The 26,261-nt window shown below is 41.8% G+C and overlaps 1 long non-coding RNA gene across 3 annotated transcripts in view; it reads left to right on the top strand.

Moving 5' to 3' along the window:
• LOC132363646 (uncharacterized) overlaps positions 1-24,064 on the top strand; it is a 532,506-nt gene extending 508,442 nt beyond the window's left edge. For 2 of the 3 annotated variants that reach the window (XR_009502629.1, XR_009502628.1), the window contains exon 7: positions 1,155-1,640. This is a non-coding gene — a long non-coding RNA (uncharacterized LOC132363646). Of the gene's footprint in view, positions 1-1,154; positions 1,641-23,979 lie in introns of those variants that run through there. The other variant, XR_009502630.1, reaches the window with a different exon arrangement.
• The last annotated feature ends 2,197 nt before the right edge of the window (positions 24,065-26,261 follow it).

The following is a 26,261-nucleotide window of genomic DNA, read 5'->3' as shown; positions in this document are numbered from 1 at the left end:
TTCACACAGCCAGTACATGGCAGAGCTGGGATTCAGAATCAAGTCTTCGTAACTCCACCATCCATGTCTTAACCGCTGTACCCTAAGGCCTCTCTGGCTTAGCAATGAGGTAAGTTGTTACCTCATCAAAGCGGCACCAAAAACAAGGTATGAGGTCCATCTAAAATTCTATCTCCGGGCTTCCCTGGTGGCACAGTGGTTGGGAATCCGCCTGCCAATGCAGGACACAAGGGTTCAATCCCTGGCCCGGGAAGATCTCACATGCTGCGGAGCAACTAAGCCCCTGCGCCACAACTACTGAGCCTGCACCCTAGAGCCCACGAGCCACAACTACTGAAGCCCGTGTGCCTAGAGCCCATGTTCTGCAACGGGAGAAGCCACCGCAGTGAGAAGCCCGCGCACCGCAATGAAGAGTAGCCCCCGCTCACTGCAACTAGAGAAAGCCCACGCGAAGCAACGAAGACCCAACACAGCCAAAGATAAATAAATAAAATAAATAAATAAAAATTCTATCTCCTTCTCTCCTTGTAGCTCTGTTCCATGCCAGGTGTGCTTTGGTGATTAATGCTTTTGAAGCTCTGGGTGTGTCCAGATGATCTGCTATCTACAGCGCACAAATGGGAAATTTCAAGATGGTGTTCTTTAACAGGCTTGCCACCAAATGCTGTCAGAAAACTAAAATTGTCCAGGCTATTTTGAGACCAAACTCAAAGTTTTATCCAGCTTCTCCTCAAAGTAAATTGACATCCATGAATCTCAGAGCTGTTCTCTGCCTCACATTTTAGTTGGAGTCATATAGCTAGAGTTTGTTCAAATTCATGTCCCTGTGTTGACCCTAATGCTTCTGAAAAGCCCAGTGGAATTACAGGGTCTCAGGTGGAATTGGGGGCCTGCCTTCATTTGCTTCAAAATAAAGATAAGAGTTGACTCAGAATGTGAACACAGAACCAGGAATAAAATGAGAATCGCCCATTTTATGTTTACACACCACATAAGCTGAATGTGGGTGTAGCTTGTTTACTTTTAAGTATAAATTACCAAGTTTTCCCACCTTGAGATAGAAACCTGACCTGTGAGACAGAATTTTCTCTTCTTCCCTCCTTTTCTAACAAGTAAGGATGGCTCAGTGAAATGTGTGTTGGTTTTCATTCCAGGTGAGAAAGTAGAAGTAAGCCTGAAAATTCTGAGTAATGCATCTGAGATGCATCTGAGACCAGACTGGACGGGACACTAAAACAGACAGTAACAAGGACCGGAAATGTCACCCCCCCACACCTGCCCCATTATTGGCGCTTGACACTTGGCCCTGGGTCCTGACGTCCTCATAGTCACTGTGTAGCCCAGGAAGTGATGCAGGGCGACACACACAGAGAATCTTTTCCTGGAAATGGGTTTGGAGGACAGCTTATTATACACAGTAAGCCCTTGTGTATGTGATTGAAAATAAACTCAGACAGTGCATCAGGTTACAGTTATGTGTTGAAAGGCGAAAATCCACTTATCCACGTGCCCTGACCGAAGACTGCCCGAGCCTGGAATGCCATCCCAGGACCTCAGACTAAGTGATCAGACACTTCTTTATCCAGAGTCCAGTGACTTAGGGATAGACTTCCATGGAATTTAAACTTAGTTTAAAAAACACATAACTTTTTGGGACTTCCCTGGTGGCGCAGTGGTTAAGAATCCGCCTGCCAATGCAGGGGACGTTGGTTCTATCCCTGGTCCGGGAAGGTCCCACATGCCGCGGAGCAACTAAGCCCATGTGTCACAGCTACTGAGCCTACACTCTAGAGCCCGCGAGTCACAACTTCTGAGCCCACGTGCCACAACTACTGAAGCCCGTGAGCCTAGAGCCCGTGCTCCGCAACAAGAGAAGCCACCGCAATGGGAAGCCTGAGCACTGCAATGAAGAGTAGCTCCTGCTCACCGCAACTAGAGAAAGCCCACAAGCAGCAACGAAGACCCAACACAGCCAAAATAAATAAATAAATAAATAAATAAATAAATAAATACATTTATTAAAAAAATAAAATAAAAATAAAAAACACATAACTTTTTGGGTCTTTTAAAGAAAGGAGACCATGTTGTATGAGATGGTCACATGATCTTTTATCTGTCAGCTTGTTACTGGTTACCCAGATGCTACTGTGGAGGGACTATTCTGGGTCATCTTTCACATATTTTCCTCCATTCATTGTTCATGATATTATCCAGTCACAGCGTGTTTGTTGGCCCTAAGCTGTATGAATGAAAAATATGACAAACTTTCAAGCTTTGTCCCTCCAGACAGAAAAAAAAAATCATAATTTTTTTATCATTGCTTTTGATACTCTAATGAAGTTCTTGTTAAGGAAATAATATTTCTGGACCAGAAAATGGTGTATATGTGTCAGGATGTTATGTCTTTTCTTCCTCCATGATGTACATCTCAGTTGAAATGTTTCCTTCCTGTCTTCCTTTCCCATGCTGTACAGCTATAGTTCTGGAGCTGACTGTATAATTTCAAGAAGATAATTTTCTATCAACTTAAAACACTTCGGAGGACTCAGGAAAAAGTCTTTTGGCACCTACTTAGGGAGAACTATTATGCTGGTTGCAGTAACATTTTGGAAATAAGAAGTGTCTTTAGTCTTATGATTACATAAATTTCTACTTGGCAAACAAGGATTGTTCTGGCACTGTGGGCCTAGAATTTAAGACATCATCTTTTTTACCTAAATTCCTTTTCTGTGAATCTACATTGTTGGTGAGGACACAACCCAGGGGAGTATTTGTTGTAATTCAGTGCTCAAGAATATGGACAAAGGTTCAGGGGACTTAAATATTTTAAATTATTTTAGCAGGTACAGAGGACTGGGAAGGAGGGAATCACAGCTTCTCATTCAGTTAGCCCGTGGACAGCTACAGGAGAGAGCTCTAGGGCCCACGGGGGGAAGCATGGCTCCTGTATTTTCATAATAGGCTCCCTGAAACAGAAACATTTCAGGTAGTAAATGAGTCCCAGTGGCAGCTTAATGCTATAAAAAGAGTTAGAACTTTTGCCCTAAGTATAGGTTCCCAGCCTGTGCACTGTGGGCTCCTGGCAGTCTGCAGTTTTGTAAAGGATGAGAAATTGGGTAGAAAATAGCCTGGATGATATGTCTCATACAGTTGTGTCCTAGGTCAACTAACATAGTGGTTAAGGCCCTGGAGCCTTACAGGTTTGAATCTTGGCTACGCCTCTTACTGGTCATATGGCCCCGAACAAGTTATTTCACTTCTGAGTGCTTCCGTTTCTTCATTTCTGCAAAATGTGGACTAGTGTCACATACTTAGGAGTCAACACACTTTAGCTATTGTTTAGTATGGGCTAGTGTCACATACTTAGGAGTCAACACACTTTAGCTATTGTTTAGTATGGGCTAGTGTCACATACTTAGGAGTCAACACACTTTAGCTATTGTTACTGTTTGATAGACATATAAGTGGCTGCCATCATGATAAATTAAAAAGACATTCAGGGACTTCCCTGGTGGCACAGTGGTTAAGACTCCATGCTCCCAGTGCAGGGGGCCCAGGTTCCCTGATCCCTGCTCAGGGAACTAGATCCCACATGCATGCCACAACTAAGAGTTCGCATGCCACAACTAAGGAGCCCATGTGCTGCAACTAAGGAGTCTGCCTGTTGCAACTAAGACCTGGTACAACCAAATAAATAAAATAAATAAAAAATAAAATAAATTAAAAAAAAATTCATTTGAATGTGATTTCATCGCTACTCTTTGCAAATATATAAAGTTTCAGTGGATGGAAACCAAATGTAGGATTACCATCATATGGGAGATCCTTGTTCTCAGAAAGGGATAGAAGGAATAAAGAGGTGGGGCTGAGTTATCCTAAAATAGAGATGATATATATGGCAGGCAAGGCCAATGTCTCCCATTAAGCACAGTAGATAGATAGTCTAGGACTCATGATACTTTTAAGAGCTCATAAAAATGTTCTTTTAGGGGGCTTCCCTGATGGCACAGTGGTTGAGAGTCTGCCTGCCAATGCGGGGGACACGGGTTCGAGCCCTGGCCTGGGAAGATCCCACATGCCGCAGAGCAGCTAGGCCCGTGAGCCACAATTACTGAGCCTGCGCGTCTGGAGCCTGTGCCCTGCAACAAGAGAGGCCGCGATAGTGAGAGGCCTGCACACCGCGATGAAGAGTGGCCCCCGCTCGCCGCAACTAGAGAAAGCCCTCGCACAGAAACGAAGACCCAACACAGCCATAAATAAATAAAATTTTTAAAAAATGTTCTTTTATTATTTATTTATTTAATAAATTTATTTATTTTATTTTTATTTATTTTCGGCTGTGTTGGGTCTTTGTTGCTACTCCCGGGCTTTCTCTAGTTGCAGCAAGCGGGGGCTACTCTTCACTGCGGTGCGCGGGCTTCTCATTGCAGTGGCTTCTCTTGTTGCAGAGCACGGGCTCTAGAGCTCTCTAGTAGTTGCGGCGCACGGGCTTAGTTGCTCCGCGGCATGTGGGATCTTCCCAGACCAGGGCTCGAACCCGTGTCCCCTGCAATGGCAGGCGATTCTTAACCACTGCGCCACCAGGGAAGCCCATAAAAATGTTCTTTTAAAATTAGAAGAAATGTTTTAATATGTAATATTAGCATAGAACTTTTGCATATAATTTTAATATTTTTATAGGGGAAGGGTCCAATGAAGACAAAAGTATTAGGGCCCATGGAGGTCATAATGTTGCCCTGACTTGGCAAGTGCCTCTGTTACATTTGCTCATGTACTTCTCTGTGTCCCCTACCGAATGGGGAGATCTTGGAGCAGAGACTGCATCCTCTTTGCCACTGTACACGCAAAGCCTGTTGTGGTGCCTGGCACATAATAGGCAGCCAATAAATATTTGGTGAATGAAGGAAATGATTAGCATTTTGGGTCACATGCAACAAGCGTGATGCCCTGGAAAGAAGGTTGTTGCTAAGTCTCTATGCGAGCCAATCTGAGGGCAGCCTAGAAGCGCATTTGAAAGTGGTGTTCTATGTTCCGTGGATGAATATTTAAAAGGATGGAAAAGTCATTGAGTAGGGCAAAAGAGAGAGAGAGACATATTCTGTTTTCTCTGGATTTTCTTTAGACCGGTCTTTGCATGAAAGACTGAAAGTTTAGGTCCGACTGGGGCCCAGCTCCTGGGAAGGGAGCCCTCAGAGGTGGGTCTTGGAAGAGTGAGGCTATTTGTAGCAGAAGGGTCAATGCTACTGCAGAGATTTGAGAACACCCTCCCAACCCTCCCTTAGAGCTCTTCTGGGTCCTCCACTGCCTGAGGCAGGGAAGGCAGAAGGTACCTGGAGGTAACACCTCCAAGAAGCCAAGCTCTGTATGGTAACTAAGAACCAATCCAATTGGAGTCAAGTTGAAACATCAAGGTTCTGATCAGAGATCACTGTGAGCTGGATCCACTTCATGGAACACTGAGAGGTGGTAGAGGAGATCTGGGAGGGAGGGGACAGAACTGGGGAGAAGAGTGGAAAAAATCAGGGTAACTAAAGTCGGGGGGAAAAAGGAAAATATTTTTTGCTTTGGATTTTTAGGTGAATTAAAATCTTTTGCTTCAATTCTTGTATTCAAAAATACTTCAAATACACTGTGATCTACTTACAATCGGGAACATCATACAGAAATCAAAATAAGTAACAATATGAATGATTCTTAACAATAAAATACTTAGTTTAAAAAAGTCCCAAAGTATTATATATAGCCTGATAACTTGAGAAATTTTTATATGGAGAATTTTAAATACTATAATTTTCTCTATGTACCCACCACTCAGCTTCCATCTTGGCTGATCTTGCGTCATCTATATGCTTCGGCCCTCCTTTATTATTATTATTATTTTTTTCCTCCTTTATTATTTTGAAGAAAATCTCAGTCATCAGAGAATACCATTTTTATAATGTTAAAAATAACTAAAATTTAAAAAATATTTTCATGAATACAGTACATGCAGTAAAACTATCAAAAGAAACTCAAGGCCTTGAGAAGCACAGCACTTTGGATGACAGTGACTGAGGGTGAGGGGAGTGTCCTTGTGTAGATTAGCGTCTGAGATTTTGTTTTGAACGACCAGTTCTGGGTACTTACCACCTTGTTAAGAATACTGCTTAAAGAATTAGCTAGACACATAAAAGTAGATCATTCAAGAACCAACATGGAAGAGTACATGAACCAAGCATTCAAATTCATCCAATTCTGTGCACTACAAGTCCCATTGGTCCCCTTTTCTGTCTGAGTGAATGAAGTCATCATTGCCTTCCTTCTCGAAGGTGACTACGGTGTGTGCCAGACGAGGACTTTGAGTCTAGCTTGTCTGAGGTCCTGGTTAGATGGGTTGGACTATGCATCCATAAGCATGCCCTGGTCCTTTTTGCTTTAACCCACTTCACTTTGCCTTACTCCTGCCTGAATTCTGGGACCTAGAACCACAGCTGGGTAGAAGAGGCAGCAGAATAATTGCGTCCTGCACAGGACGCAATATATTTACAGTATATATTTTCTCAATCCAAGATGTATTTAAATGGATTAATTTGAAGAACTGTTCAAATTTGAACAGTTCTTGAAATTTTAAGAACTTTCAGCCTATGTCCTGACTTGAGTTTTGGATGTCAATACAATTTTGGTCAGTTGAATTGCTTGATTTAATTAACTCTGAGCTGTTAAGTAAAGGGGTGGGGGCAGAGTGTAATGCATTGAGACCCCCTCTTTTAACCCATGTTCTGACCTATTGAGCAGGTCATGTAAGCTCTCTGGGTCTCAGTTTCCACATCTGTTCCACATCTGTGAAAACAAGGAGGATGGACTAGAAGATTCTACGATCCATTTCAGGGGTGACATTTTGTGATTTTCAGTGCTTGAACAGACCATAAATAGCACAAACAAGGGTATTTCACAGGGATTTAAAAGACCAGTACGTTTGGTCTCTGACTCCCCAGACTGATGTTCTGTTTCTATACATGCAGTAGCTTAGGTCTTGAGCTCTCATGTATTTCCACATTTTCTCATGACTTGCAACCTTAAAAGGAAATGAGAGTTATAAAATCTTCTCCACAAAACCCTGTGTTAAATGGAGCAAAACTTTTCTTAAATAAGGAAGAGTTCTCTGAATGGGAACAGCCACTAAATCAACCTCAGATTCTAGGTATTCGCTAACACAAGTCACAGGTAGAAAATGTCTCTCTAGTTTGGAGAACCATAGGATACTGAGAACCAGTCCTGAAATACACACACACACACACACACACACACACACACGCACACACACACCACATTTATAATTGAAGGAAGTATCTTTTTTCAGTCCGTGCAGTCTGATTTAGGGCCCAGAATCATGGCTCTTCTATCTAGAGAGGAACAGGTGACAAGGCATTAGATGCTGTGCTTAATATGTGATGAAGGTCAAATCAGTAGGAGAAACACAGTATTTAATAAATAGTGCTGGGATCACTATTTGTTCATTTGAAAAATGTCAAGTTGAACCCTTAACTCACATTATATACTTAAATGCATTCCATATGGACTAAAAAATTAAATAGAAAAGTAAAACTACAAACTAAGTAGAAAAAACATGTATATGATTTTGGATTGAGAAGCCTTTTCCAAGACAGAAACTATGAAGAAATAGGTGGATAAATTTGACAACCTAACAATTTTATATTTCTGTACATCCTAAAAATATAAAAGTTAAAGGCACAGGACAAACATGATAAAGAATCAATATCTCCCTGATAGCAAGAATTCTTATTAGTCAATTCAGAAAAGATAGCCCTCCAAAAGAAAAAAAAAATTGGCATAGGCAATTGGCAAGAAAGAAGTACAAAAGAACCTCAGAGATAATCAAAGTAGAATAAATTAAAACAACAAGATACTATTTTGCCCATAAAGTTAAAGAGTTAAAAGACTGATAATAGCCTTGGTAATGGTGTGGTGAAGTTAACACTCTAAGATTAGATTTACTCCTGGCTTTAGTATAAAATCTTAGGAAAGGCATGAAAGCTTTCTGAGCCTCAACTTTCTCATCTCTAAAATGGAGCACATGATAGTCTCACTCACAGGGCCAGTGTAAAGATTAGATGAGATCATGAATTTTAAAAAGAACTTAGTAAATTCGAAAGTAATAGACACACAGCTATACAAGTATAATATACAGGTCTAATTATTGCATCTGATAAACCAAGTGGACCAGTGCTATGCCTCAAAGAAAAAAAGGGAGATGGAGGGGTAAGTAAACTTGCTTTCTTGATGCCATATTTAAGCTATTGTACTACTCAGATAAGTTCCTTGAAAGAGCTGTGTGGCATTGAAGCTTCAGTAAGCTACAGTTTAGAGGTGCTGCTAACAAGGACTGAGGCAGCTGGATATTGTTGTAGGAGCAGCAGACACAAAGAGGGCCCTAAAAATGATGTTGGCAGGAGTGGGTGCCCCAAACCATCATTCATTGGCAGCAACCATGACAAGAAGTAGTGATGAAGCCACTTCCAATGACAGAAACTTCCCCAGTGGAGCACCTGCTGAGTGTGGTCCCTGGTACAGGACTGTGTCCAAGGGGAGGAGCCACCAGCAGCGAGGTCAGTAAGCCTGGCAGGAATTACCTTCAGAGCTACCACTGAGAGTGGCGGCTCAGAGATGGCACTGTGGAGATCCCGGGGGAGGTGGAGACCATTGGTCTTCTGTGTAGTAGTTAAAACATGTGGGCTTCAGACCAGGCTTCCTGGGTTCAAATCCTGATTCTACCGGGATTTGTGTGACCTTGGGGAAGGTCTCTGTGCATCACTTTTCAGAGTTGTTAAATGTAGATAATAATTGCATCTAACTGATATGGTTATTGTGAGAATGATATGAGTTAATACACATAAAACACTTAAAGATTCGTGGACCATAATACATGCCTCACTCATGTTAAGTATATATTATTGCTGTGGTTATCGGTAATCCTACTACTATCACTACCATAATCTTCTTTAAGAGCGACTAACAGCTTCTCACTAGGAAACTTGGCATCACTGGAGGCTTATATTTTTGGTTTTCATCTCCATGCAAGACCTAGAGCTCCTCTATTTTTCCAAAAGGAAAGAAGGTCTAATAAAAGAGCTTTAATTGTAGCAGTAGATTATTCCCCTTGCTACATAGAGAAGTATTCATCTGTCATTTGACTCCACCTCCTCTTTTCCATGGAAAGAAAGGAAGTAAAAGTCTTCAGCCTGCACTATGGGAACTTACAGCATTCACCAAGATGCAGCAGCCTCTCACATCCACCAGAGACTCCTTTCAGGTTCACAGTCTCAAATCCATGCTCCAAACAAGTGCCCCCAGTGGGAGGACTATTACTGTACTCCAGCAATAGAGAAGCCAAGTATAACTTCTGTTTCATGTATCAACAGTAAGTTCAAATATCTCAACCATGAATATTTCCTAGAGAATATCCCATGATGGTTTTGGAATTTCCAATATAGAGGAGCTTGATAAAAAATGAATGAGAGCAGGTCAAACTTCACTTCCCAAATGACTTTGCCCTTCCCTTCTAGGCCAAAGTGTGCTTTGTGCCCTGGTGTTAATGGTGCTATAAAGCAAAACCTTTTCCCTATGTAATTTAGAAATTAAAAAGATTTGAGAAACTAATTTTAAAATACAGCATTTGGGTGACTGTGACCAGTGACATGTGCAGAGTGAACCTGCATTCAGGGATGTCTGATCCCTACCGCCCCAAGGTTGGTGCTATTTAACAATTATAACTGCCAATCAGAAGAATGCTCACTATAAGATGTCCCTATTTAAGGCATGTAATTGGAATAGCAATTAATTATTCATGTCATAAGAGAGAGAGAGTGTACTTGCTACGACCAATAGTTCCTGGTATGGAAAAAGGAGAGGCTCAAGAGATGGTCTGGGTCATGCCCATGTCATCAGACACACAAGGTACCTTCATCTCTACTCTAAAAATGAAATCACCAAGGTTTCAAGAGGTTAATTGACTTGTCCAAGATCACTCCGTTAGATCATTATTAGTGTGAGGGAATAAAGGTGAAAGAAAGAAAATAACTATTTGCCCTACGTGCCATCCATACTATCTTTTTCTCCAGGGAGAACAAGGAGCCATAACCATCAATAACTATAGAATATATATACACCAAACTCTCCACTATAAACTACAGAAGAGGTAGTCAGAGAGAAGGAGAGTAGAAAAGAAACAAAATGCCTGGACACTCAAAATGGACACAACAAATCAAATCCTAGATGTTGAACAGGCAGGACCCTTGGACAATGGGTCTACCCATGTTGTCAGGGATGAGTTGAAAGAAGAGAGTTATGAGAGGTGATGGTGCAATCAGCATTGTTGACTTCTCAGAGGAGCAACTTGACTTTCCTGTGCTGTTTATTCCCAGCTACTCCATTGGAGCAAAGGGACCACCATTACTTCTGGGCTTTCTTAGGGGTTGCTGAAAACATGTTCTCCTTTCCATGTGTAGTAGAAAGAGTATCCTTAAGAAAGAAAGGAAGAAAAAGAGAGGGAGACAGAGAGACAGAGAGGGAGAGAGAGAGAGAGGGAGAGAGAGAGACAGAGAGACAGAGAGAGAGAGAGAAAGAAAGAAAAAGAAAAAGAACGAAAAGAAAGAAAGAAAGAGAAAGAAAAAGAAAGAAAGAAAAGAAAGAAAGAAAGAAAGAAAGATCCTTTAGAGTAATATATGATACTGATACTGATTTGGCCAATTATCAGTATGAAAACATATTTGCTCATCTATAAAATGAGAATGACAATGATAGTAGTGATTTTGGAGAGTTGTTGCAAGAACTAAATTGGATGATATTTGTGAAGTAGTCAGCATTATATCAAGCACATCATTCTTCCCTAACAAAAGTGAATCCCCTGCTTCTTTTCTTAGGAAATAGAAGTAGGGGCAAAAACTGGTATCATACTCTGTTGGCCTTTTCCTCTTTCCCTCTTCTCTGCTTTGAACTTGAAATAAGAGTGCCTGGGCTGAATAATATACTTCTATGTTAGGTGTTTTTTCTTTTTTTCCTTTATCTCTTGAACTGTGAAATATCAGAGTAACCAAGAAAATAAATGTTCAATTCACCAGCATTTTGACCTTGTGCAAACCTTTGATAAGATAAGGCAGTTTCATGCAACCACTGGTTACATAGTCTCAGTGTCATATATTTATAAGGAATGGAACACTATTACTGTAGATTTAATCTGGATGTTGTATCAAAGTGTATTATCAAGCCAAGAGTTCAAGTTATGCTGTTAATGTGACTAAACCCAAAGTAAAGACAACAGAGTACTTACTCATAACACACTTTAGAGCAGGAATAAAATTGGGATGTACCTCTGAGGGGCTGTGGCTGGGGATAGCCTACTGATATTTACAGAATATGCCATGTTTCAGAGGACGCATCTCTCCCTCTGTAGTATGACTTGACTAGTATTCTGATCCTGCTTGTTTTAAGAGGGTCAACAAATCAGCCAACCTTAAGAAGAGTCATATAAGAAAAGTGCACTTGTGTTATCAGAAGGAAGGGAAGAGTGGGGATAGATCTGTTAAAAGCCCACTGACCATAAAGGAAGGGCAGATATGCCAGTCCTACAAAGGCTTGGCTGGACCAGGGAGCTCAGAAGCAGGAACTGTTTTTTGAGAGAGAGGAAGAAAAATGAACCCAGAGTCCATTATGGAGGGAAAGCTCTTCAGTACATGGTATTTGTATTGGTTGGAAACAACAAACTTTGGTTGAGTTTTAATTTAAAAAAATTTCTTGAAGACATATTTAATTGCTTCAGAAAAGCCTGGAAGATGGAGAACCAAGAATCTAAAGAGGCTAGGACCAGAGCCAAAACCGTGCTATAGGAATTTTCTGATGAGGATGGTGTATTGGTTTGCTAAGGCTGCCATAACTAAGGACCACAGACTGGGTGGCTTAAACAACAGAAATTTATGGTCTTACAGTTCTGGAGTCTAGAAAGCCAAGATTGAAGTGTCTGCAGGGCTGGTTCCTTCTGAGGGCTGTGAGGGAAGGATCTGTTCCAGGCCTCTCTCTTTGGCTTATAGATGGCCTTCTTCATGTTCACATGGCATTCTCCCTGTATTTCTCTTCACATTGTCTTCCTTCTTTGCATATCTCTCTGTCCAAATTGCCCCTTTTTATAAGAACATCAGTCATTTTGGATTAGTGCCCACCCTAATGACCTCACGCTAACTTGATGACCTCTGCAAAGACCCTATCTCCAAACAAGGTCACGTTCTGAGATACTTGGGATAAAATAATCAACATAAGAATGAGGGGGGGGGGGACATAATTCGACCCCAAACAGATAGCCCCACTCGATACTACTTATAGGACCCTGTTTCCTTCTGGTGCTATTACCCCTGCTACCCAGATCACTGAGGGAGGAATGCTCCACTGCCCCAGGTGGAAGCACTTGGCTGGACTTGGTCTCATGCACACATCACCCCTGCCAGTGAGCAGAAAGAAAACTAGAATTGGACTCTTCAGTTTCTAGAGTGGGAGGCAGGTTCTGCCTTCTGCCAAGATGCATGCTATGAGAATACCTTAAAAGGATGTTTCAGTGGCTGAGCAGTTAAAAACCTGTCAGGTAGCCACATCAGTACTTTTTCAGCCAACCAGTGTCTTCAGGTAGGCATATTAGTCTTCAGAAAGAGGCTCTGAATAACATATAAACAGAGGGTCTAGAACCAAGTCAGTTGAAGAGGGACTCTAATGATTAATAGCAAAACTTGTAAATTGTAGTCCAAGTCTCTCTCTCTTCACATTGAAAGAGGTAGGATAATGTGGAGCCTTTCTGCTCAAAGCGATTGACTTCTGCCTTCACAATCCCAAATGGAAGAGGCAAGCACCCAGGTCCCTGTAGCCCTTGTCCTCTCTGACTTTGCCACCACAATCATCTGTGATGGGACATATAAGTGCTGAGAAGTGAGGAGCAAATGTTTCTTTGGATTAGGAGAGAAGCAAAACGAAGCAAATGATGCCAGAGCCCTTGGTCAGAATCACTGCTGAGTAATAGACATCCATGTTAGGAGAGTCTCTATGGAAACTTCTCTAGAGAGAAGAGTGTCAGGGAGAAAACTCAGTCCTGTGTCTTCTCATGGGAATACATAAGAATCAAATGAAATAAGCACCTGAGAATGAACAGCTACTGCCATGGCAAGGTTCTTGGCTTCACACCTCTCATCACCATGCCTTCTATGGGTGATTCCTTCTGCAGGGCTCTCTTACCCACTTGCAATTTCATTATTTATTGAGCACGTCCTGGGCCAGGCACCGTGCTAGGGACTGGAGACGCAAAGATGAAGAGACTTGATCCCTGCCCTCAGGGAGATCCCAGCATAGTGGGGGAGACTGACATGCTCATAAAGAGCTACAAAACAATACTTTTAAAGCACATATCAGTATGTGGAATTATGTGTATTTTCACGTGTTTATAGTTATTTACTCTCTGTCCTCCACCACTACAGTGCAATGGACTTTGTTACATTCACTGCTGGGTGTACAGCACCTCAGCACCTCCAGTCTAGAGAATGTTCGGGATTCAATACATATTCATGAGTAATTTCTACACTAGAAGCATATCAGAAAGAGTGTGCAAGTCTGCTGAGGGAAGTCAGGGAAGCTTCCCAGAGGAGAAGGCTCTACGTCATCATGATTTGATCTCATTGTGGTGGATTAATTGTATTATTAACCATGGGATTTTCATACCTCCCTATATGCATGCCCTTTGACATTGAGCTTGGCCATGTGACTTCTTTGGACAATGGGATAGTAGCAAATTTGATGGAAGCAGAAACTTGAAATGTGGTTTCTGATTCCTCTCGGAACCCTGCTGCCACCAGAAACACAAGCCTAGACTAGCCTGCTGGGAGACAGGAGACCATATGGGACAGAGATGAGTTACCCCAGCTGAAGCCCATCCCAGACCAGCTAGCCCCATGAGAGTGGACAGCTGATTGCAGATATGTGCGTGAGCCCAGGCCAGATCAGCAAAGCTGCCCAGCTCATTCATAGAGGAATGAGAAAAAAATAAATGGCTGTTTTTAAGCCAATAAGCTATGAGGTAATTTGTTACACAGCATTATTGTGGCAGTAAATAACTGATACACTCACCATCTGACTCAACAACAACCTGTGAAATAATACTTTTTATTGCCACTTCAAATATAAGAAAACTGAGGTTCAGAAACAAATAAATAGGAGGAAAATAGAATTTAGCCTGAGTCTTTATACCATAGCTGCCTTTATATTAGAAATAGGACTCTGATATATCATGGGAGCCTGTGAGTTAATGATGTAAAGAAAGGGAGGAAGGGAGAGAGGGAAGGAAGAAGGGAGAGAAGGAGGAAAGGAGGGATGAAGAGAGAAAAAAGGGGGGAGGGAGGCATCTCTTTTGATCCCCAAGGCAATGTTCACTCCACTAATTTAGTCACACAGGTGGTACTTAGGGAGTTCTCAGTGATGTTTATTATAAACCATAGGCTAAATTAAGATATAGACGAAAGGGACCTTTTCAAGGGTGAAAAAGGGAAAGAGGAATAAGCAAGAAAGGACAGGGAAAAGGCTGGATATGTTTCTGTGAGACAGATGAAATCAGTTATCCTACTTTTGGCTGGGTGGGCAGGGAAGGACTGTCTGGAGAGGTGGCAATCTGAGATCTGACTAACAAGAAAGAACCAGCCATGTGAGGATCAGGGAGAACAACATTCCAAGGCAAGAGAACAGCTGTGGCAAAGGAACAAAAGCTAAAACAAGCTTGGCAAGTTCAAGGACTCAAAGGAGGGCTAGGGTGGTCTGAGCAAAGTAGAGGAGGAGGACAGATTTTATTCTAGGTGACATCTGATTTGTGCTTTGAAAAATGTGGCTCTAGATTGTGGGAGAATAGACTACAGGCAGGCAAACATGGAAGCAGGGAGACCAGGTAAGAGGTTATCATTGTTGTCCCTGGGAGAACTGATGGTTGCTGGACTGTGACATTGGTGGTAAAGATCATGAGAGTGGAGTTTTCTTGGAATTAGAGTCAATCCGACCTGTCAATAAACTGGATATCAGGGAAAGGCAGGAATCAAGAATGGCTCCCAAGGTTTTGGCTTGATCAACTGGGTGAGTAGTGGTGCCATAGAGACAACTGCAAGAAGAAGCGGGTTTGGTTTTGTTTTCCCCAGAGTCGGGGATTAATGGGAAAATGAGAATGAAGAGAGAAGAGTGGGGATAAAGGGTCAAAACGATCGAGCCTACGCTGGAGAGAGACTGGGTTACCTCCTCCTCTACAGTATCACTCTGAAGCATCAGTCCTCAGGCAGCGGGCCGTGATTTAGTGTTTTAACATGTGTGAATGATCCAGGAAGGTTGGATTGTTATGGAATAAAGACAGACAATTAAAAAAATAGAACCACAGCACTGCTAAAGAACAGCTTCTTAGTAAATAGCAACAGCTCAAGGCAGAGCATGCAAAGTTTGTTTTTCCTCTCCTAACCTAAGCACAGCACACATGTGAGGTCAGCGCTAGTCAGCGGTGAGTTCTCGGGTAACCACCTCCCTTTCCACACACCCCTCTCTGCCACAATGGAAAAAAGAGACCTTTGGGTCTGTTTTCTAATATAGCTCGCACTTTAATAGCACTTCAGCTGGTTGCTGACAATAGCTCAGTGAGGAGAGCAGGAAAGATACGATTATCCCCAATTTTTAAATTGGAAATCTGTAGCAGAGGCAAGACCAAATGACTAATGAGTGGTGGAGCTGGGACCTTCCAGTACCTAGGTCAGTGTGCTTTCATGGCTCAAGACTCCCTCTCCTTCCTAAGGCTGACTCTGTGTTGTTGAGGCTCAGCCCTTTGAATTTCTCAAACATGTTCTCCAGCCTTGGAGACCACCTCTGGTCAACCCCAGTTTTCAGTCCCCTCCTCTCCTCACCCCTTCCCTACCCAACATGGATTCCACGGCTCATCCCTTCATCCATTATGTTGTACACTCCGTGAAACCCCGTGAGAACCCATCCTGTGATAATGTGAATTCAGTAGATATTCTCTACGTGGCCCCATTCTCATTTCACTAACCTAGGCATAACAAGGCTCTCCATTTTACACCGTATGCGTCATGTTATGATGGGGTTTTACTCTACCATCACCTCCTTTTTACTGTGCTCCTCCATCACATCCACTGGCCAACTGTTCACCTCAGGTTCAGCACTTGGGCTGCCGAGAACTGCTGGAGGAAATCACCCATCGGCCAGGTGAAGGCAAGTTCAGGCTCTGCTCTGAGATCCTGCTCTATCTCCAGTTTGTTTTCCTGAACTCTGTTTCAAGTCTTTCTACTCTTTACACTTCAGATGCCTCCCTCACTTAAAGGAGATGACTTCTTACTTCACAGGGACAACAGATTTCATATGGAAATGGCTTCAGTTTCTGGCCATGGGATCCACATATGTTCCTGCATCAGCATTTGTTTTTTTTTTCCCTTCCAATTACAGTGAAGGAGGTGGTCCTTCTCTGTTATAAGGTCTCTTCATCCACTGTGCTCTGGATCCCACGTTCCTCTGTCTTTCAGCTTGTGTATTTCCAAATTCTTCCTCAATAGGTTCAAGTCTCTATCAAAAAATAAGACAAAACAAAAATCCTTCCTTAGATTTCCATCTCCTATTCTAGCCATTATTTTGTAAGTCTCCACCCATTCATAGCGAACTTCTCATCTTTACCATCTTTTAAACTCTTATTCACTCTTCAACCTCTTACCAAACCTGGCTTCCTTCCCCATTACTCTATCTGAACCTGTTCCACTAACCAACGATCTCCATGTTGCTATGTTTGATGGACACTTCCTCATCTGATCTTATCTCTCAGATGTATGACACACAGTTAGACATTCCATACTTACCTTCAGGAAACATTCTGGACTTTATGGCATCATTTGCACTAGGTTTTCTTTTTTTGTTTGTTTGTTTCTGTTTTGGTAGACTTTGAATTTGGTTGTTTGGAGGAATGAACATCATTGTTTTCTTCTGGAGGGAAGTTATTTTATTTATTTATTATTTATTTATTTATTTTTGGCTGTGTTGGGTCTTTGTTTCTGTGCGAGGGCTTTTTCCAGTTGCGGCAAGTGGGGGCCACTCTTCATCGCGGTGTGCGGGCCTCTCACTATCGCGGCCTCTCTTGCTGCAGAGCACAGGCTCCAGACGCGCAGGCTCAGTAGTTGTGGCTCACGGGCCTAGTTGCTCCACGGCATGTGGGATCTTCCCAGACCAGGGCTCGAACACGTGTCCCCCGCATTGGCAGGCAGACTCCCAACCACTGCGCCACCAGGGAAGCCCTAGGTTTTCTTTTAATTGGCTGACCAGCCCTTCTTTTTCACTCTGCTCTGTAGCCACCTTATCTTCTTCTACTCAGCTATTAAATTTCTTCTCATTTGACACACTCCTCAGGTGATCTCATCCATACTCTGTACACAGATAACTCCCAAACCTTGACCTACTGCCAAGAACTTTCTGCTGAACCTCAGACACATGTATCCATCTGTCTACATGACATCTGCATGGATAAGTTTAATAGACCTCAAAAAGAACATGGTGCAAATTTGAGCTTGTGATCTTTCTCCTCAACACTGTACTCTTCCTCCAGCAAATTATCCCACCATCCACTCAGTTGTGCCTATAAAAATGTTAGTTGTTACCCGTAATAAGTACTGTCATTCTCGCCTGCTTAGCATTCATTCACCATTGCACTGGTAAGAGCTCCTCAAATTTCCTTTCCCACTCTGCGTCTATTTGCTTCAGAGGGACAGATTCTGCCTTTCAGCCCCAGGAATGAACATGATACCCAAAACTAACCAATGAAACTCAATTCTAGAATATTTCCTGAAAACAGTGAGAAGTTCTCTTCTGCTGGAGTTGCTACTCTGTGAGGATGTGAACCTGGAGCTGCCAGCTGCTATTTTGCCAGCATGTGGAAAGAGCTTTTCAGAGAGAGGGTGAAGCCAAAGCAGCAGATAAAGAATCAGAAAGAGATCTACTCTGTGAGGCATCGTCTGAACTCCTGGATCCAGCCATGCCTGAAGCATCTGAGCTACTCCCAGGACTTTTCCTGCACCTGAATCAATCAATTTCCTTTCAGGCTTAAGCGAGTTTGAATTGGGTTGCAATCACTTGTGCAGAAACAGTTCTATTATCTTCAGTGCCTCCCCTTCCCTCACCCCCTCACATCCCTCCCCATCCAATCAGTCCCTCAGTTTTTTTTTTTTTTTTTTTTTAGAAATTCACGTTCTTTTTAGTTATTTATTTATTTATTTATGACTGTGTTGAGTCTTCGTTTCTGTGCAAGGGCTTTCTCTAGTTGTGGCAAGTGGGGACCACTCTTCATCGCGGTGCGCGGGCCTCTCACCATCGTGGCCTCTCTTGTTGCGGAGCACAGGCTCCAGACGCGCAGGCTCAGTAATTGTGGCTCACGGGCCCAGTTGCTCCGTGGCATGTGGGATCTTCCCAGACCAGGGCTCGAACCCGTGTCCCCTGCACTTGCAGGCAGATTCTCAACCACTGCGCCACCAGGGAAGCCCAGTCCCTCAGTTTTTTTGATTCCACTTCCTAATTAGCTAAATATCTCTAAAATCACTCTTCTTTGATTTATTCCAATCATCACTCTAGGCCAAACCATTATCTCTCAGCTGGACAATCATAGTGGCATTCTAACTGATTCTTTGTATCCTCTCCTGTTTCTTCAATCTGCTCTCTACACAATGGTCAGCAAGATCTTAATAAAACCTAAATCTGACTCGGTGTCTCTTCTACTTCGAGCTCCTCATTGCTTCCTCTTGCCTAGATAATTAAGTCCCCAAATGACTCACATGGCCTGTGGGCTCTGAATGGGCTGGTCCCTGTCTAACTTTCCAGGTTTATCTCATTCCATTTTTCCTCTTATATTCTCTTCATCCCAGCGATGTTAGGCACTACTCCTAAATCTCCTTTGTTAGGCACTACTCCATCACCTTTGCAAATGCTATTCCCAGTGCCTGAAACAGTCTTTCCCCTGGTCTCCCCTTAACTAACTATGATTTAAAGGTCATTCCTCAGGAGAAGGCTTCCCAAACATACTTCCATGAGCCATCTCTCACACCCCGACACCTTGTATTCTATACTTTTCCTTCTCAGTATTTGTATTTGTCATCATTTAATTAAGCATTTAATGTTATGATTAATTTCAAATCTAACTCCCCCATTAGACTGTATGCTCCATGAGGGATCATGCCTGTTTTGTTCATCACTATAGCTTATCAAAGGGTCTGAGATCATTTTGAATAATTTTCCTTTTTTCTGGGTACTGGGAGATAGGGTGGGAAAGAGAAATTCAAGAAAAACAGAGATGTTTGATCAGGTTTACAGATTTCATTTTAGACTAAAAGCTTTATTTTTAAGCTGTTGACCATCTGTTATACCATTAAGGCAGTATCTCTTTAGGTGAAGATAAAGCAGAAAGTTGGGCAATTTCCTAAAAATCTGGTTTATGTACAGAATAAAATATGAAAGAAAAAAGAAAAGAAAAACATACAAAACCTCAGCCTTCCCTGTTCTCTTCAACAAGGCATTTGATAAAAAATAATAATAATAGAGGGAGGAAGCAACACTAGATTAAAGAATTTTAAGGGACATAATAAATAGGTGCAATGCAGGGTCCTAGGTTTGAGTTTGGTTTGAATAGACCACTGTAAAGGACATTTTGGGGACAAGGAGGGGAAATTTGAATACAGATTGGGTTTTAGACAAGAAAAAAATTTATTGACAAGGAAAGATGGAGATTATTAACTAAAGAAAGCAGGTTACAAACAGCACACCATCTCATTTTGGTAAAAATATGTATATGTATATTTATATATGCATGGAAAAAGCTTTCAGGATCTACACACAGGTGTGTTAACAGTGGTAATCTATGGGTGGTAAGAATACGGTGCTATCATTTTCTTATTTTTTTAATCTTAATTTATGACTTTCTACAAGGCACAAATGCTGCTTTTTGTAATAATAAAAATTAAAACATGAATGAATTTTTAAACTGTTTCAAGTAGGCTTAAACTGACTCAGATTTTCACTGAAAGCTGTCCAGGAAATTTTCTGTGTGTCCTCCACCTTGGAAATGAATAGTGTGTCCCAACTTCTAAGCAGGTCTCAGCGTGAAGGATTAAAAATTTTAACAGTCCTGGAACTTGAAAGGGAATCAATCAGGTATTGAGCATGCATACATTTTCTCCTGGCAATGTCAGTAAACGACCTCCCCATCAGGAGCAGGGAAGGTTGCAAGAAAGCAACCTGACAACGAGGTGCTCTCCAGTCAACACTGAAGCAACTATTTCCTGCTCTAATGGAAAAATCCACAGTTCATCAACTCCTAAGGGTAGTAAGTTCATAGGAAATTTAGGAAATGCTGAGTTCCAATGCTGTCTGACAAGGAGAGGGAAGAGTATTTTGAAGACAACTGCGAAAGACTGGAAGGGTCACTTATTGGATGCTATTGAACTGATTATCAAGAGACTTGCGTTCAAGCCTTACGCCTAAGGAATTGGGAAAGTTCACAGCCATGGGAGTCCTCATACCCTTTATCTGTAAAATGAGGTCTAGACAAAATCTAACATTTTAATTGCTTCACAACCATGGTTCATTGAATAACAAGATATTCTGTGGGACACTAAGTTACAACATTAAACATCCGGGAGAATTTTGCCAACATCCCCTTTATGAATTCTCAGACTGCTGAGCTAGTTGCCTGTAGAGGGCAGTAGTCAGTTAATAACATCTTTTTGACTCGAGCAGGAAGGGACTTTATGGATCCCTCTTTGTTATAGAGAAGGAAATTGAGGCCCAGAGAAATCAGTTGACTTGCTCAGAATCACACAGCTAGCACTAAAGCAGAGGTGAAAATATCGCTTTTTTTAATTTAATTTTTTAAATTGAAGTACAGTTGATTTACAATGCTGTGTTAGAAAATGAAGAATTCTGATCCATGTTTTAAAAAAAAAAAAAAACAACTTCCAGAGATCTAAACTTGAATTGCATTTAGTTGTCCATTTACTGAATCACCTCTTCTGAAAACAGTAACATCACCATCACCATAAAACAAGGACACTATCCCAGAAAACCTACTCTTTAAGACATTTTTCTTGAAGACATTTCATTCCAATGTCACTCCCCAGTCACAGTGCTATCCAGTGAAATTCCCTCAGCCTGTTACCATTTTGCTGATAAACTATGCTGTTGAAATACTTCTTTGCCAAATGTATGTATGTAGTCCTCAAAATGCTTTGGGGATCTGGATGGTGTGTAGAGTTTTGTGTTTTTTTTTTCCCCCTCTTAATCCCATCAATGGCTGTGGTTACCTGAGGTTGGTGTTCAGTTATTTCAGTCATCCTGTGATCAGATTAGATCCACCACTTTGCAAGATTGTCTCTTCCTTGCCAATATTCCAGAAAATAGTTCATGTGGTCAAATACTATACATGGACTCAGGCTTTGTAAAACCATGACGAGGATATGTTTGATGTGTTAGCTTTGGGCTTTTCAGTCTGTTCTTATTTTGAGAAATAGGCATGTAGTGGCATCATGCCACAGTAGGAGAATCGTCAACTTTGGAGCCTAAAAGAGGCTTAAATCCTGCCTCTGCTCATGTATCAGCCAGGTCTCTGCAACAAGTTACTCTGACTCTGTATCAGATTTCTCATTACAGTATTTACCTTATAAGTGAAGATTAAATGAGAAAACTATAAGTACCTAGATCAGTGCCTGTAGTCTATGACCTGTTATTAGAATTAGGAGAGAGCAAAAAGCAGAATTCCACAGTGTAATGGATTCAAGGTCATGGCTATTAAAGCAAGGTATTGTCTTTAAAATGACCCATGGAAAATAGATTAGATGAACATTCCAGTGGATAAGTTTCAGGAAAGTAGCTTTTAACCTACCACAAGCTAGTGCCATGGTGCTCTTATTGTTCACCAACTTTCACAGCGGTGACATAACTAAAATATAGCCTAAGTCACCCCACACATGTTAGTGGTGATCAAAGAGCACGCTCCATTAAGAACGTGAGTAGAGGAACTTAGAACAGTTAGCCACTCTCACTCCATGATATTTCTAGGATGCAGAGAGAGCATTTAGTTTCTTTTTCAACCCAGTCTTTTCTTAGAGCTTATGGAAAAGAGAATGAAGGAGGTCCTCAAAAACATGATGGTCCAAGCATAGGTACACTGTTGCTATGGCATTTTTTTCATAGTTTTGCATAATTGGTTTATACCGTTTGAGTGCATATTATGTTCAGAGCACCAGACATGTATTATTTCATTCAAACTCCACCACAACCTGATGGGGAGATACTATTACTGACTTCAGTATATTGACGGAGAAACTGAGGTTTGACAAGAGTGTGTTGCTTGCCCAGGTCGTAAGTAATGTGGTGAAACCAGGATGAAACCCCAACAGTAACTCCAGAGTCTGTGCTGGAGACACAGCACAATAAGTTTGGCATCTTATATATTGGCTTTTGTGAATGTGGTAATAGTGGGCAAAAAAGTAGATAGCAACCTGAGGGGGAAAAAAACTCAAGAAATCTACTGAGAACCAAAACCATTTCCATCCCCACAGTCTACATTAACATAACTTTTCTATTCCATGGGTCTTCATCAGCATAACTTTACTGTTCCAGAAAGCCCAAGAAGATGGCAATTACAAATGACTTTATCGTTCACTCCAAAGACCTCCCCAAAGACCCTTCAGCTCATCTACTGAAAACATCAAAGGATAATTTTACATCAATTTGAGCATTTTCAAACCCCTCACCTCAAAATCTTCACCTTGTTATGTCCATTAATCCTAAAGATTACATTGTGGTCCTCACCCAGCCCTAACCAGACCTCCCCACTCTCAAGATGAAAGACACACATTGAAGAAAACCATACTTCAAAATCTCAAAACTATTCCCAACCTTGCCCTCCCTATGCTGAGCCTCTGCTAAGACTGCTGAGGTGGTGATCTCTATTACCTGTAAAGCATTCGTTTCTTAACTGGGGCTGATTTTGCCTCCAAGAGGACATGCAGCAATGTCTGGAGACATTTTTGATTGTCATGACTGGGGATGCTGCTGGCCTCTAGAGGGTCAGGGTCAAGATTGCTGCTAAACATCCTACAATGCCCAGGATAATCCCCCTCTTCTGACAAAGAATTATCCAGTATCAAAAGGTTATTTTGATAATATTTGGGGGAGCTAGAATTCAAACCACTAATTAGCAATGTCTAAATTCATTCTGTATAGAAGTATCTCAAACTCTGAACCATTCTGGCTATGTTCTTATTCTCATTGCTATTCATTTCCAGTATCCCTGCAGGTTAGTAAGCCCCAAATCCATGGTGCCCATCCTCAAGAATTTCATCCCGAGAGTCTATACTACAGACAAATACCTGACTTTCTTTTTATGGTGTTTTCCATCTTCTAAGAAAAGATCACCTGGTGGTTCATTTATCTTTAATTTCTATACTTTGTATTCTGAATGAGCAGTTTGAATTGATGGACTTGAGACCACAGTTTTTTAGGAGATATCCTTATCTGTCTTAATAACTAGAGTTTCTGAAGGTGTGAAAATGGCTTTAATGAACAGGAAGCTTGTTCTCCTGAAACCAAACAGCACTAAATCATAGCATACTAAAAGTAATAGAGAATATGGAATACTGCCTTTGGAAATTAGAATTGAATTTTACCTTTTCTTCTAGATATTTCCACGGATAACAATATTTCCTTGGACATCAGTGTTTGAGTTATAAGATCAATTTGTAACTGAAAATATAAACAGTCTACCTTTCCTGCCTGTGGTGGGTAAAAGGAAAAAGCAACTATATATAGAAAGAGTTCAAAAACTGATATCACTTAAGTCTTGAAATACTGTGCAGTGATTTTCTTTCTTTCCTTCTTTTTTTGCAGTGGTTTTCTGAAGGCAAGTAGTGGACTTTGAATCTTGGGGACTTAATGAAGTTAAATACCAGCCCTCACTGTGGGCACAGAAGCCAGGACTTGTGTTGTTGGAATGAAGCCCATGATGATCTCAGCCTGTGCAGAAATTACATTGATAAACCCACAGTGCCTTTGTATTAGGCAGCAATGTGTCTGTCACCAGGAACTTCACTGAATCTTCTGGAAGCTCTCAAGCCCATCATCGAAATATTGCCTATCTCAACACTTGTCACAGGAAGGACCCAGGAGGTTTTCCTTCTTTAAAATTTTGGGGTGATGAGAGTCTTGAGTCTTGGGATCCACTCAGACCCCCAGAGTTGGTATAAAGATAATGTTAAAGACAAAACATTTTAGCTAAAGCAGAGGCAGAAAGAAATCTTATCTAAATGGCCCTTACCTGACTATGGCAGAGACTCCAGAGAAAATACAACTGCTGTTAACCCCCTTCCCAGGGAGTTTCCTGCAAATTCAGCTGCCATGGAGACAGACTATCCATTCCCATAGCATCAAAAAGTCCCGCAGAACCTTCCCTACCTTCCCACTGAAGCCCTAATCACCATCACCCCTCAGTTAAATTTGGTACATGAACCTGTTAATCCCTGGCTGTTGAATGAGTTCCTCATCACTGACTACTTCCACCTGCCTGCATAAGTAATCCTTGTCTTTTCTCCTGTTAATCTGTCTATTGTTGGTTAATTTGTAGGCCCTCAACCACTAGACATCAGTTGGAAGAAGAAAAGTTTTCCTTCTTCAACAGTTCAACAGTTTTGGTGATAAGGACGGGATGGTAGGGGCACCCTGATCACGCCAGAGACTGTAGCTGAGATCTTGGGACCACTGACCAAGCTGACAGGTAAGTTTCCTTACCAGCCAGACTCCCAGGTCTCTCAGGGTCTGGTTGAGCAAAGGCAGTAAGAGCATCTCCGTTTTTTTTTCTTTCCAAGGTTGAGATTAGCAGGAGAAAATACTTACACGAACTAGTTCTTTGTATATTGTGACTCGGTTTTTATTTTTTTTGCTGTGAAGATATTATTTATTTATTTATTTATTTATTTTGAATTTTAGAATTTTATTTATTTTTTATACAGCAGGTTCCTATTAGTTATCCATTTTAGACATATTAGTGTATACATGTCAATCCCAATCTCCCAGTTCATCCCACCACCACCACCACCACCACCACCACCACTTTACCCCCTTGGTGTCCATAGGTCCGTCCTCTACATCTGTGTCTCTATTTCTGCCCTGCAAACCGGTTCATCTGTACCATTTTTCTAGTTTGAGTACTCTTATTGTAGATCCTTTCCCTCCCGGGGATAGCCACTCTGTCCTATCTGTTCATCTCTTTTTGTGTCCTGAGAGCTTGGTTTGGATCTAGTAAGTGCATTCACTCTCTGGTTTTCTGTCTGCCCAGGGATGCAGATTTTTGGATCTGTGTTCAGAAGAAGCCAAACATTAGGTTGAGATCATGAGAATCTGTAGACTGCAGGACAAATATGTGAGCAGACTGGGCACCCCATTTGTGGCTGGTGTTCTGCTAACCATTACCAGCTCTTAGTGCGTTCATCTTAGTCTAGATAAAGGGTCTTAGTCCGCAAGGACCTTATCCTCTGTTTCCTCGTTGCCTTGCTTGTGCTGAGAAGTCGTATCCCGGTATCACCTGCCTGGTGTCAGACACAGATCGGAAGGTCTGTAACTGGAGGTGTCTCACTTAAAAAAAAAAAAAATTTATTTTCTTTATTTTTTTGGCTGCATCAGGTCTTAGTTTGCAGCATGTGGGGTCTTTCATTGCAGCGCAGGCGCTTTGTTGTGGCACGTGGGTTTTCTCTCTCTAGTTGTGGCGCGCAGGCTCCAGGGCGCATAGGCTCTGTAGTTGCGACACGCGGGCTTAGTTGTCCTGTGGCATGTGGGATCTTAGGTCCCAGACCAGGGATCGAACCCGCGTCCCCTGCATTGGAAGGTGGATTCTTTACCACCGGAACACCAGGGACATCCCAAGGTAGCTCACTTTTATGGGAAACTAGAGACACATGTTTTCACAAACACCACTCTCATCACCTGTGGCAAATAAGATTCTTTGCTTTCTTTCTCTTTGGCTATTGTTGGGAGTGACTAAATTATGGGTCTTCATTTTCTGCACCCTTTTGGGGGGTTGCCTCTTGTGTCCATGGCTAAATCATAAAAAGGTCCATTGGTTTTGAGGCACATTTTAGAATAGATATACGTTTGCAGATCCTAAGTCGTCAGTGGCC

Source organism: Balaenoptera ricei, chromosome 3, assembly GCF_028023285.1.
Source record: "Balaenoptera ricei isolate mBalRic1 chromosome 3, mBalRic1.hap2, whole genome shotgun sequence".
Lineage (NCBI taxonomy): Eukaryota > Metazoa > Chordata > Mammalia > Artiodactyla > Balaenopteridae > Balaenoptera > Balaenoptera ricei.
This window is presented reverse-complemented; position numbering and strand designations above follow the sequence as displayed.